This window comes from Eleutherodactylus coqui, chromosome 1, assembly GCF_035609145.1.
Source record: "Eleutherodactylus coqui strain aEleCoq1 chromosome 1, aEleCoq1.hap1, whole genome shotgun sequence".
NCBI classification, from domain to species: Eukaryota; Metazoa; Chordata; class Amphibia; order Anura; family Eleutherodactylidae; genus Eleutherodactylus; species Eleutherodactylus coqui.
In genome coordinates, this window is record NC_089837.1 from 10,969,137 (window position 1) to 10,981,270 (window position 12,134).

The following is a 12,134-nucleotide window of genomic DNA, read 5'->3' on the forward strand; positions in this document are numbered from 1 at the left end:
TCCCATCTCTCTTAGGACTGAGAAGGCGTATCCCCAATGGATTCTGTCGAACGCCTTTTCCGCGTCCAGGGTTAGTAGCAGAGAAGGCGTTCCAGAGACCTCCAATTCCTCCAGGGCCACCAGTAGTCTTCTGGCAGCATCGGATGTTTGTCTCCCCTTAACAAAATCTGTTTGGTCACTATGGATGATGTCAGGTATTATCTCTAGTAGTCGGAGGGCTAAAATTTTTGCATAATATTTGGTAAAGTTGTTTAATAAAGATATGTGTCTGAAGTTAGCTGGGGAGGACATATCTTTATCTGGTTTGGGTATTGTGACAATATTTGCCTGTAACATTTCATGGGGAGGTAACCTGTTGTTATGGCCTGGTTAAATACGTTTGTCATATGTGGAACTAAGTAAGTCTTGAAGGTCTTAAAATATTCATTGGTGAAACCGTCTGGGCCTGGTGCCTTATCCTTTTTGGATTTATTAATAACTTTTAACGTTTCTTGTAAAGACATTGGGGTGTTTAGTTTATCTAGTTGTGATTTATTTAGTTTGGGTAATTGGATTTTAGATAGGAATTTATTGATTTCTTCTACTGAAGGTTGTGGATTTGAGGGATCTTTGTTTAAGTTATACAAGGCCTCATAGAAATTCCTAAAAATTTCTGCTATCTCGGCTGGGTTAGATGTCCTCTTTTGAGATCTCGGGTCAATTACGAAAGGAATTTTTGCCTTATTTCTTTTTTGTTTTACTCTGTTTGCCATCATTTGGGTAAATTTATTGTTGCTTATGTAGAATGATGCTTTTAGGTTTTTTAAGTTTTTTTCCCAGTCCTTTATTAAAATGTTGCGTGTTTTTAATCTTAGTTCCATGAGTGTTTTGTGTAATGTATCTGATGGCTTGCTCTGCATTTCTTTTTCTATGTCTGCTAAGCGTGAGATGATATCTTTTAAGAGTCGATCTTTATTTCTTTTATATATCGAACCTTGCTGTATCATTATACCTCGGATTACAACTTTATGTGCACTCCATAGGATAAATCGACATGTCCCTGGGGACTCATTAATCTTGAAGTATTCTATTATAGCATCTGCTATTTTCCTTTGATATTTTGGTTCCTTCATTAGGAAAGTGTTGTTTCTCCAACTTCCACAAGGTGGAGCCTTGGGACCTAATTTTAGCCTTAGAGTAATAGGAGCGTGGTCCGACCATGAGGTTGTACCTATTTTTGCCTCATACGCTCTGTTTAACAGAGGGAAGTCCACCAGGAACATGTCGATTTTGGAAAAGGAGCTGTGTCGGGATGAGTAGAAAGTGTATTCTTTAGAATTTGCGTTTATGCATCTAAATACATCAAATACATCTGCACCATGGATCCAGTTGGATAAATTCATGTTTCTTCCTCTGCCGGGGGAGCTAGAGTCCATAGATTCATCAATTATTGAATTGAAGTCACCACAGATGAGAAGGTTACTCTATTGGACTTTTTTTAATCTTTCTCCTAATTTTATTTAGGAAGCTGATTTGCTTCGAGTTAGGAGCGTATAAGTTTACTAGTGTGGTTAGGATACCTTCGATCTTGCAGACTAGGATAATGAATCTTCCTTCGGTGTCTATTATTTGGTCAATCAGAAGAAAGTCGACTGAGTCTTTGATAGCCATCACAACTCCTGCTTTTTTTTCTTGGCGTTAGCTTGGAAAATTTTAGGGTATCTAGAGTGCGCTATTCTTGGTGCTTTGTCGCGACCAAAATGTATTTCTTGGATACATACTATGTCTGCTTTGGTGGTGGTAGCTTCTTTCCACATAGATGATCTTTTATGTGGGGAATTGAGACCTCTAGCATTCAGGGACAATAGAGTTAACTCCATTTTTGTTTTGAGGAGAAAACTGGTATGGACAAGTTGTCGCTGTTGGCAGTCTGTTCAAGTAAATGTTGGGCGTCTTGGTGGAGCTCTGAAGATTGAAAAGTGGCGTTTTGAGGTAGGATCCTGTGATAAGGGGGGGAAAGTAGAACTGATGGGTTTAAAACAAAATCATTGCTGTTCAAACGCTGGGTAGCCATATTTTTTAACTTTAACAAAAACAAGCCTTTTTGGGGCACGGTGGCAGCCATAACCCATTTGTTGAAGGCCATAACTTGGGGGGTTTAAAGTTCAGCCTTTAAAGGATGTCACCCTTTAACTTGTTTTGAGGGTATGTAAGTGGTTTAGGAGAATGACACAGTTCGTAGTTAACGATGTGGGGATGTGCGTTTGTTGTTTCTTTGGTATTGTTTCTGTGTCCAGTCTCTAGTTACAGAGGAAAGGGCAGCTTCCTGTGGAACTGGGAGATCCTATTTTCTTAGGAGATGGTGGGAATAGAGTTTAATATCTTTGTATGGCTTGGGAAGATCTTTTTGTGCCCTTGAGAGTCCCATCAGTTAATCCTTGATGTGGTAAAAATGTACTCTCGCAATGATATCTCTTGGAATGTTGTCTGGAATATTTTTTGGCTTGTGGGGCCTGTGGATGCGATCGATAATTTGTTCTTGGGGTTTGTAGTTAGGGATGAGGGTTTTGATTAGGCATTGGGCAAATTTGTTAAGTTCGTCTGGTCTTACTGATTCTGGGATCCCTCTGAGTTTTATGTTGTTGCGCCTGTTGCAATCTTCTATATCTGCCATTTTTTGTTTAAGCGCCTCCACCTCCTCTTCTAATTTGTAGTGGGCATCTATTAAATCATTATGAGAGCTTGTAATTTCGCCTGTTTTGTTCTCTAGATGATCCACCCTGTCACCTAGGTTTATTATTGCTGTGCTGACTCTTGTATTATTTTCTGTTAAATCCTTTTTTAGGGAGCCTCTGAGAGCCAGCACCATATCTCTAATGAAAAATTCTGATGCAGTTTTATTTGTGCATTCTATATCAAGAATGGAATCTGTAGTGTCTTGATTTGTTTTATTAAGTTGTGTGATGGGATCAGAGTTATGTTCCTCTAGTCTTTGTTTCCTCTTCTGAGGGCTATTGCTAGGGGAATCCGCATAAGCTTCTCCTAGCTCTTGTGTTATTTGATGGTAAGATGGTGCTGAGACAGTAGACTCCTCCTCCCTCTCCCATGCGGTGAATGTGGCCATCTTTCCCTTCCCCACTATTTTCTTCCCTATAGCTGCAGGCTCCTGAGGAGGGGATCGCTGTTGCTGGGCACGGTGTGCTTGTGTAGGGGATGAGGGACAGGAGGAAGCACGCTTACCTCCTCTGCTAAGCGCTTGGTCTCTCCTGCTCACCGCCTTCGGCTCCCCTTCAGCACGGCTGCTGTCTCCTCTATCATCCATTTCCTGCTCTTCCTCCCCGCTGCGCGCCGAGAAGAAGTCTGTAAGGCGCTTTTGTCCTGTCTTGGTTTGTCTCCTCCGTGACATCTCCTGATGCCCGCTGCTCTCCGGTAGCTGTTTCAGCTGATCGTTGACCTTCTGTGTCACTAGGAGTGGCTGAGGGTGAGTTTCTCTGTGCGGAGCCCAGAAGATTCTGTCCGTCATCAGAGCCGTCCAGGCCACGCCCCCTTGGTACATAAATTTTTCAGGGGTTTACATATACTCCTATTACAGAAATGTTTTAGAGGTTCACCTATACTCTTGGTACACAAATGTTTCAGAAGGTGCCATATACTTTTGTTACACAAATGTTTCAGAGGTTCGCCTATACTTAAGGTACACAAATGTTTCAGGGTTTCACCTGCACTCTGGATAAACAAAAGTTTTGAAGAGTTCTCCTATACTCTTGGTACAACAATGTTTCAGGGGGTTCACCTATACTCTTGATACTCAAATGTTTCAGTGGTTCGCCTTAACTTGTGGTACAAAAATGTTTCAGGAGTTCGCCTATACTCTAGTTTAGAGATGAGCAAATATACTCGTTTCGAGTAATTACTCGATCGAGCACCACGATTTTCGAGTACTTCCGTACTCGGGTGAAAAGATTCGGGGGGCACCAGGGGGGCGGGGGGAGGCGTGGCGGAGTGAGGGGTAGCAGCGGGAAACAGGGGGGAGCCTTCTCTCTCCCTCTACCCCCCACTCCCCGCTGCATCCCCCCGCTCACCCACGGCGCCCCCCGAATCTTTTCGCCCGAGTACGGAAGTACTCGAAAACCGCGGCGCTCGGGCGAAAAAGGGGCGTGGCCGAGTAGGTTCGCTCATCTCTAAACATAATTGGTAGTCTGACAAAGAATTTCTCTATTCTCAAGTCATGTCAGTCAGTTAGAATGTGTCCTGCACATACACACTGATAAAACACATTTTTCCACCTATTATATACCGGGCAGCACCGTTACTTAGCACATTCCCCATAATTTCCTGTTACCTGTTGTATTTCACCTGAATACCCAGAACAAGGATTTGCTGGCCAGCCTGACTACTCCATTCTGATAGCCAAGGTGGGACTACTCTATCCTGGCAGTACACCTGGGGGAACAATACACTACTCACTAGGCAGTGCATCCTATATTATTCTATCCAGATAATATAACTAAGCAATAAGTAGCTGACGCCTTCAGCACGTGCTGCATACCAGGTAGCACAACGTGATACTATTCTCCGCCAATTCAGCAGTCAAAAACACGCGAGAGGAGGGCAGGAAAACAAACACTACAAGTGGCTTCACATGAGCGTGTTTTTGTACATACATAGGTGTGTACATAAGTGCGCACCCATGTACGTGCAAAAACACTCGTAAATGCAGGTCCATGCATTGCCTCCAATGGAGCCGCGGCGGCTGCCGGCAGCTCCATTGATGGCAATGGTCTGCAGGCACCCCGTAATCGTTTTTCAAGAAAGAACTTTAAATATGAGCTCTTCCCTGAAAAACAAGAATTTTAGTGTAAATAAATAAATAAATAATGCACGCATTGGCTTCAATGGAGACACGGGTGCTGCCTATGGCTCTATTGAAGACAATAGTCTGCGGGCACCCCGTAGTTGTTTTTCTGGAAGGACTTTACATACAAGCTTTTCCCTAAAAAACAAGAATTGTAGTGTTAAAAAAAAAAGAAAAAACTTGCGGCAGATGTGTTCTTCTTTAACCCCCGCGGGGACACGGCAGCGGCAGACAGGTAAGAAGTTTTTAATTTTTCCCTGAAAAACAATTATGGAGTGCCGGCAGACCATTGTCTTCATTGAAGACAAGGTGTGCAATCCCTGTGGTGCACGCATGCCCTACCTTTGCAGGCGCACGCCTGTAAAGCATGGACATGTGCACACACCATAGGGAATGCTTTGGTTTTAATAGAAGCGTCTTTTTGTGCGCACAAATACATTTTACTTTTCCATTGATGTAGTTGAGCAAGGGCTCATTTTTTTGGGATGTCTGTAGTTTATGTTAGTACTAATTCAGACTGCATATGACTTTTTGATCGCTTTTTATTGCATTTTTTCTGGGAGACAGGGTGATTGAAAAAGTGCATCTCTGGCGTTCTTTTTTTTTTCGGACTACGTTCCCGTGTGGGGTAAATAATGCACGACTTTGATGGATCAGTCTTTAACGGATACGGCGATACCAAATATGTATTTTTCTTTTATGATGTAGATTTCTTTTATTATAGATATGGCAAAAGGAGGGGGATTTAAACGTTTATTACTTTTTTTTAAACTGTGAAAAAGTCGCAAAAAAAAAAGATTACAATGTGGTATTGGTATAATCGTACTGGCCTGTAGAATTAGTATAATATATTATTTATAGAGATGAACGAGCACAATCGTCCGAGGCACACAGTGGAGCAGGTAGTCATCGGGTGGAACAGGTAGTCATCGGGGTTGGAATACACTGTACACAACAACAACAAATAGAAATTAGGATCACTATAGGGGTGACAAATATAATTAATAACTCGGTGACCGCCGAGTACTTAAACTGGTCCCGCCCGCGGCTTGCCTCAGACGCATGCTGGCAGAAGTTAGGGAAAATGCTGCTGCTGATATAGGGAAAGTGTCAGAGTAGGATCCAGTCTACAAGAACCACAATGGTCCTTCTTAGGGCAACTCCGCATAGTGTGCATTACTGTTGTGGCTGGCTGGGAGCAGTAGTGCACCATTTTTTTTTTAAGCATCTCGGACTGTGGAGGCCAATTCAGCTATACTGTTCCGTATCTGCAGTGCCGTAGGCAGAGTTGAGAGAAAGAGCTGGTTATATAGGGAAAGTGTTAGAGTAGGATCCTGTCTTCAAGAACCCCAAAGGTCTGTCAAGACAGGGTCCGGGATAATGGAAGTCCCTGAGAAAACCCGCAACCCCTGTCCCTGCCTAATTGTCCCCCTGGGCTAACCCCCAGGGCGACAACTGGGCGGCGGTCCCTACACTCACTAGGGAAGTGGGACACGGGAAAGACAAACAGGCACTGGAGACAAACAAGCAGTATAATGGTCAGACTATCCAGGTCGGCAATAGAAGGGTACACGGTACAAAGGGGTCAGACAAAAACAAAGTTGAGTCCAAAAAGCAGAAGTCAGAAATCCGGGGTCACAACAAGAGTCAAAACAATACGCGGGTGCAGCTGGAAGACCAAACTAACACTGGCAATGCTGGAAGGAAACAGACATTTAAATGCTGTCAGAACTCCTGCCCCATCAGCTGATTGGGGCGAAGAGCCTGACAGCAGCAGGACCCAATCAAGCAGATGCTGGGAACACCACCCACAGCCTTGCTGAGCAAACAGATGCCAAGGAAGCACGCCTGGTAGTCATGGAGATGGGGACGCGCCGCGGGGTGGCACCCGCTGCGTCCCTAGCAACCCGATGGCGACCAGAGTTACAGCGGCCAGGGGATATCACTAGAACCGGGGCTCCCCTGCGCCGCACTCCTGCAACCCGGGTGGTAGGACTGGCAGTGCGGGCAGAGAGGCCCCCGAGAGTTACCGGTTCTGACAAGGTCCTTGTTAGGGCTACATCTGACTGTGTGCATTATAGTTGTGGCTGGCTGGGAGTAGTAGTGCATCAATTTTTGTATTACGCATCTAGACCTGTTCCCAGCCTCTCAGTTATTGCGTTTTCAGCCTGAACTGCTGTACAACCAGCTCTCACCGTGAAATTGCACTCTAATATTTCCTAGCCAGCTGCAAATGACTTCGGTAATACCGTTCTGTGTCTATAGTGCATTAGACAGAGGTTTCACCGCTAAATAGTACTGTAATATTTCCTGGGCCACTGCAAAGTATTTCAGCTCTGCCGCTGTGCAGAGTGTCTCACAATACCCTTTCCTTGGTGGGGTTGAGATAGCCACAGTTAACCGCACTATCCACTGGCTTTAGTCTTCTCCCACTCCTGACTGCCTCTCTTATCTACAAGACTCTGCGAGCAGCAAATTACCCCTAGGTATCAGGGCAAGACAGCAGGTTGATTTTTTCAAGTCACAGCATAGAGCCTCTGCCATCTACAAGTCTCTGTGTGCGGTGAATTAAGCCACAGTTGTCAGCGCTGTACAGTGGGGTAATTTATTTGGGTCCTGCTCTATTCTTAATACGGCATGATGAGGAGTAGGGGTAAGGGTCGAGGACGTGGACACGGATGTCCAAGTGAGGGTGTGGGCACAGGCCGAGCTCCTGGCCAGAGTGAATCACAGCCGGCTGCTGCGGGATTAGGAGAGAGGCAAGTTTCTGGGCTCCCCAGCTTCATATCACGATTTACTGGTCCGCGTGGTAGACCTTTATTACAAACAGAGCAGTGCGAGCAGGTCCTGTCGTGGATGGCAGAAAATGCCTCCGGCAATGTATCGACCACCCAGTCTTCTACGCAGTCCACTACTCCCAGCCTAGGGACTGCAACTCTGAATCCTCTGGCTGCTGCTTCTCCTTCCTCACAGCCTGCTCACCCCATGTTCTCGGGTCCCTGCCATGAGTGGGAAAAATGGTACCTCTCTCACCTGAGGAGTTTGTCACGACCGATGCCCAACCTTTGGAAAGTTTCCGGAGTCTGGGTGACGAGACTGGGGACTTCTGGCAACTGTCTCAAGAGCTTTTTGTGGATGAGGATGATGAGACACAGTTGTCTGTCAGTGAGGTAGTAATAAGAACAGTAAGTTCGAGGGAGGAGCACACAGAGGATTCGGGGGAAGAGAAGCTGGACGATGAGGTGACTGACCCCACCTGGTTTGCTAAGCCTATTGAGGACAAGGCTTCAGAGGGGGAGGCAAGTGCAGCAGCAGGACAGGTTGGAAGAGGCAGTGGAGTGGCCAGGGGTAGAGGCAGGGCCAGAGCAAAGAATCCCCCAACTGTTTTCCCAAAGCACCTCCTCGCGGCAAGCCTCCGTGCAGAGGGCTAGGTGTTCAAAGGTGTGGATGTTTTTTAGTGAGGGCGCGGACGACCCACAAACAGTGGTGTGCAACCTGTGTTGCCCCAAGATGAGCCAGGGAGCCACCACTACCAGCCTCACCACCAACAGCATGCACAGGCATATGATGGCCAAGCACCCCACAAGGTGGGACGAAGGCCATTCATTGCCTCCGGGTCACACCACTACCTCTTCCCCTGTGCCCAAACTGCCACACAGATCCAATCCCCCTCCCAGGACACAGGCACGAGCGTCTTCTGGCCTGCACCCACACCCTCACCTCCACGGTCCTCCACTCCATCCAGCAATGTCTCTCAGCGAAGCGTTCAGCTCTCGCTAACACCAGCGTTGGAGCGAAAGCGCAAATACGCCGCCACCCACGTGCACGCGCAAGCTTTAAATATGCACATTGCCAAATTAATCAGCCTGCAGATGCTGCCGTACAGGCTTGTGGAAACTGAGGGTTTCAAAAACATGATGGTGGCGGCGGTCCCGCGTTACTTGGTCCCCAGTCACCACTATTTTTCCAGGTGTGCCGTCCCAGCCCTACATCAGCACGTCTCCCGCAACATAAATCGTGCCCTCACCAACGCGGTTACTGGGAAGGTCCACTTAACCACGGACACGTGGACAAGTACTGGCGGGCAGGGCCACTATATCTCCCTGACGACCCATTGGGTGAACTTGGTGGAGGCTGGGACCGAGTCAGAGCCTGGGACCGCTCACGTCCCACCCATACCCAGAATAGCGGTTCCTACCTCAGTGCTGGTATCTGCAGCGTTTTGTGCCACCTCCACCAAACCCTCCTCCTACTCTGCCACGTCTACCTCTCAATTAAGAAGTGTGATCACGTCGCCAGCAGTCGGTGGCGTGCGCTGCTGCAGGGTCTGACAGAGCAGACCGACCTCTGGCTTTAGCCGCTGAGCCTCCAAGTGGGCATGGTCGCGTGTGTCAATGGCCATAACCTGGTGGTGGCTCGGCAGCTCGGCAGCCTCACACACGTGCCATTCCTGGCCCACGTCTTCAATCTGGTGGTTCAGCGGTTTCTGAAAAACTACCCCCACTTGTCTGACCTGCTTGGCAAGGTGTGCTGCGTCTGTGCACACTTCCGCAAGTCCACCACATACGCTGCCACCCTGAGGACCTTGCAACATCAATTTCAGCTGCCAGAGCACCAACTGCTGTGCGACGTTCTCACATGGTGGAGTTCTATGCTGCACATGTTGGCCAGGCTGTACGAGCAGCGTAGAGCAATAGTGAAATATCAGCTGCAACATGGGTGGCAGAGTGGTAGTCAGCCTCCACAATTCTTTACTGAGGAGTGGGCATTGATGGCAGATATCTGCCAGGTCCTTGGAAATTTTGAGGAGTCTACCCAGATGGTGAGCGGCGATGCGACAATCATTAGCGTTACCACCCTGCTGCTTTGCCTGCTGAGAAGTTCACTGCAAAGCATAAAGGCCGACGCTTTGTGGTTGGAACAGGAGACGATGGATAACAGCATGTCGCTTGATAGCCAGACCACCCTCATGTCTATATCATAGCGCATTTTGGAGGAGGAGGATGGGGAGGGGGAGGAGCAGGATGAGGAGGGGGAAGAGACAGCTGGATACACTGCAGAGGGTACCCATGCTGCTAGCCTCTCATTTGTTCAGCGTGTATGGGCTGAAGAGGAGGAGGAGGATCCTGAAAATCATCTTCCTAGTGAGGACAGCGATGTGTTGCGTACTGGTACCCTGGTACACATGGCTGACTTCATGTTAGGCTGCCTTTCCCGTGACCCTTGCGTTAGACGCGTTCTAGCCAACACGGATTACTGGGTGTACACCCTTCTCGACCCACGGTTTAAGGAGAACCTTTCCACTCTCATTCCCGAAGAGGAAAGGGGTACGAGAGTGATGCAATACCACAAGGCCCTGGTGGAAAAAGTGATGCTAATGTTAACATCTGACAGTGCTAGTGGCAGAAGACGCAGGTCAGAGGGCCAAGTAGCAGAGAAGGAGCGGGGATCAGGCAGCATGTCCAGTGCAGGCAGGGGAACACTCTCCAAGGCCTTTGCCAGCTTTATGGCTCCCCAGCAAGACTGTGTCGCCACTCCCCAGTCAAGACTGAGTCGGAGGGAGCACTGTAAAAAGATGGTGAGTGAGTACGTAGCCAATCGTACCACCATCCTCCGTGATGCCTCTGCTCTATACAACTATTGGGTGTCAAAGCTGGACACGTAGCACGTACTTGCGCTGTACGCCCTGAAGGTGCTGGCCTACCCTGACACTAGCGTCTTGTCAGAGAGGGTGTTTAGTGCAGCTGGGGGAATCATCACGGATAAGCGTACCAGCCTGTCAACTGCCAGTGCCGACATGCTTACACTCATAAAGATGAACAAAGGCTGGATTTCCCCAGACTTCTCTTTTCCCCCGGCACATAGCAGCGGAACCTAACGATTCTTTTCGCTGCAACAGAAGAAAAAAACATCCTCTATCACCACAAAAAAAGGAGGAATTAGCTTTGTCAATCACTCTCGGATATTATTACTCCTCCTCCTTCTAAAACAGCATGTCATCACGCTGAACTGCCAATTTTTCTGCGGCCCAAAAAGCTCTGTTTAAAAGTGTTTTACAATTTTTCAACATTTCAAAAGTATTCATACTTTATCTGACACCAATTTTTTTCACGGGCAGCCTCCAGCCTTTATTACAAATTAAGTAACAGCGAGCTGAATCTTCAAAAAATGTTTATGGGTTTTGCCTGCCCTGGTGTTTGAGCGATTTTTCAGGGGTGCACTTGTACGCTTTGTACACTAATTTTTCTGGCCAATACTGTTATCTAACTAATTTTTCCGGCCTTCGCATTCACTCTTGGCAACCACATTTTTCAGGGGTTCGCCTAAACTCTTGCCACAGAAATGTTACTGGGGTCTGCCTATACTTTTGCTACAGAAATGTTACTGGGGTCTGCCTATACTTTTGCTACAGAAATGTTACAGGGGTTTGCCTATATATTTGCTACAGAAATGTTACTGGGGTCTCCCTATACTTTTGCTATGGAAATGTTACTGGGGTCCGCCTAAACTATTGCTACAGAAATGTTACTGGGGTCCGGCTTTACCTTTTCTTCTAAATGGTTTGAGGGGTCGCCTATACTTTTGCTACAGAATTGTTACTGGGGTCCGCCTATACTCTTGCAACAGAAATATTACTGGGGTCCACCTATACTCTTGCTACAAAAATGTTACTTTGGTCTGCCTATACTTTGGCTACTGAAATGTTACTGGGGTCTGACTAAACTTTGGCTACTGAAATGTTACTGGGGTCTGCCTATACCTTTTCTACTGAATAGTTTGAGGGGTCCGCTTATACTTTTGCTACAGAAATGTTACTGGGGTCCACCTATACTTTTGCTACAGAAGTGTTAATGGGGTCCGCATATACCTTTTCTACTGAACGGTTCGCCTATACTCTTGCTACAGAAATGTTACTGGGGTCCGTCTATACTCTTGCTACAGAAATGTTACTGGGGTCTGCCTATACTTTTGCTACAGAAATGTTACTGGCGTCCTCCTATACTCTTGCTACAGAAATGTTACTGGGTTCCACCTATACTTTGGCTACAGGAATGTTACTGGGGTCCGCATATACCTTTTCTACTGAATGGTTTGGGGGGTTCGCTTATACTCTTGCTACAGAAATGTTACTGGGGTCCGCCTATACTCTTGCTACAGAAATGTTACTGTGGTCCGCCTATACTTTGGCTACTGAAATGTTACTGGGGTCCGCCTATACTTTGGCTACTGAAATATTACTGGGGTCTGACTATACTTTGGCTACTGATATGTTACTGGGGTCTGCCTATACCTTTTCTAC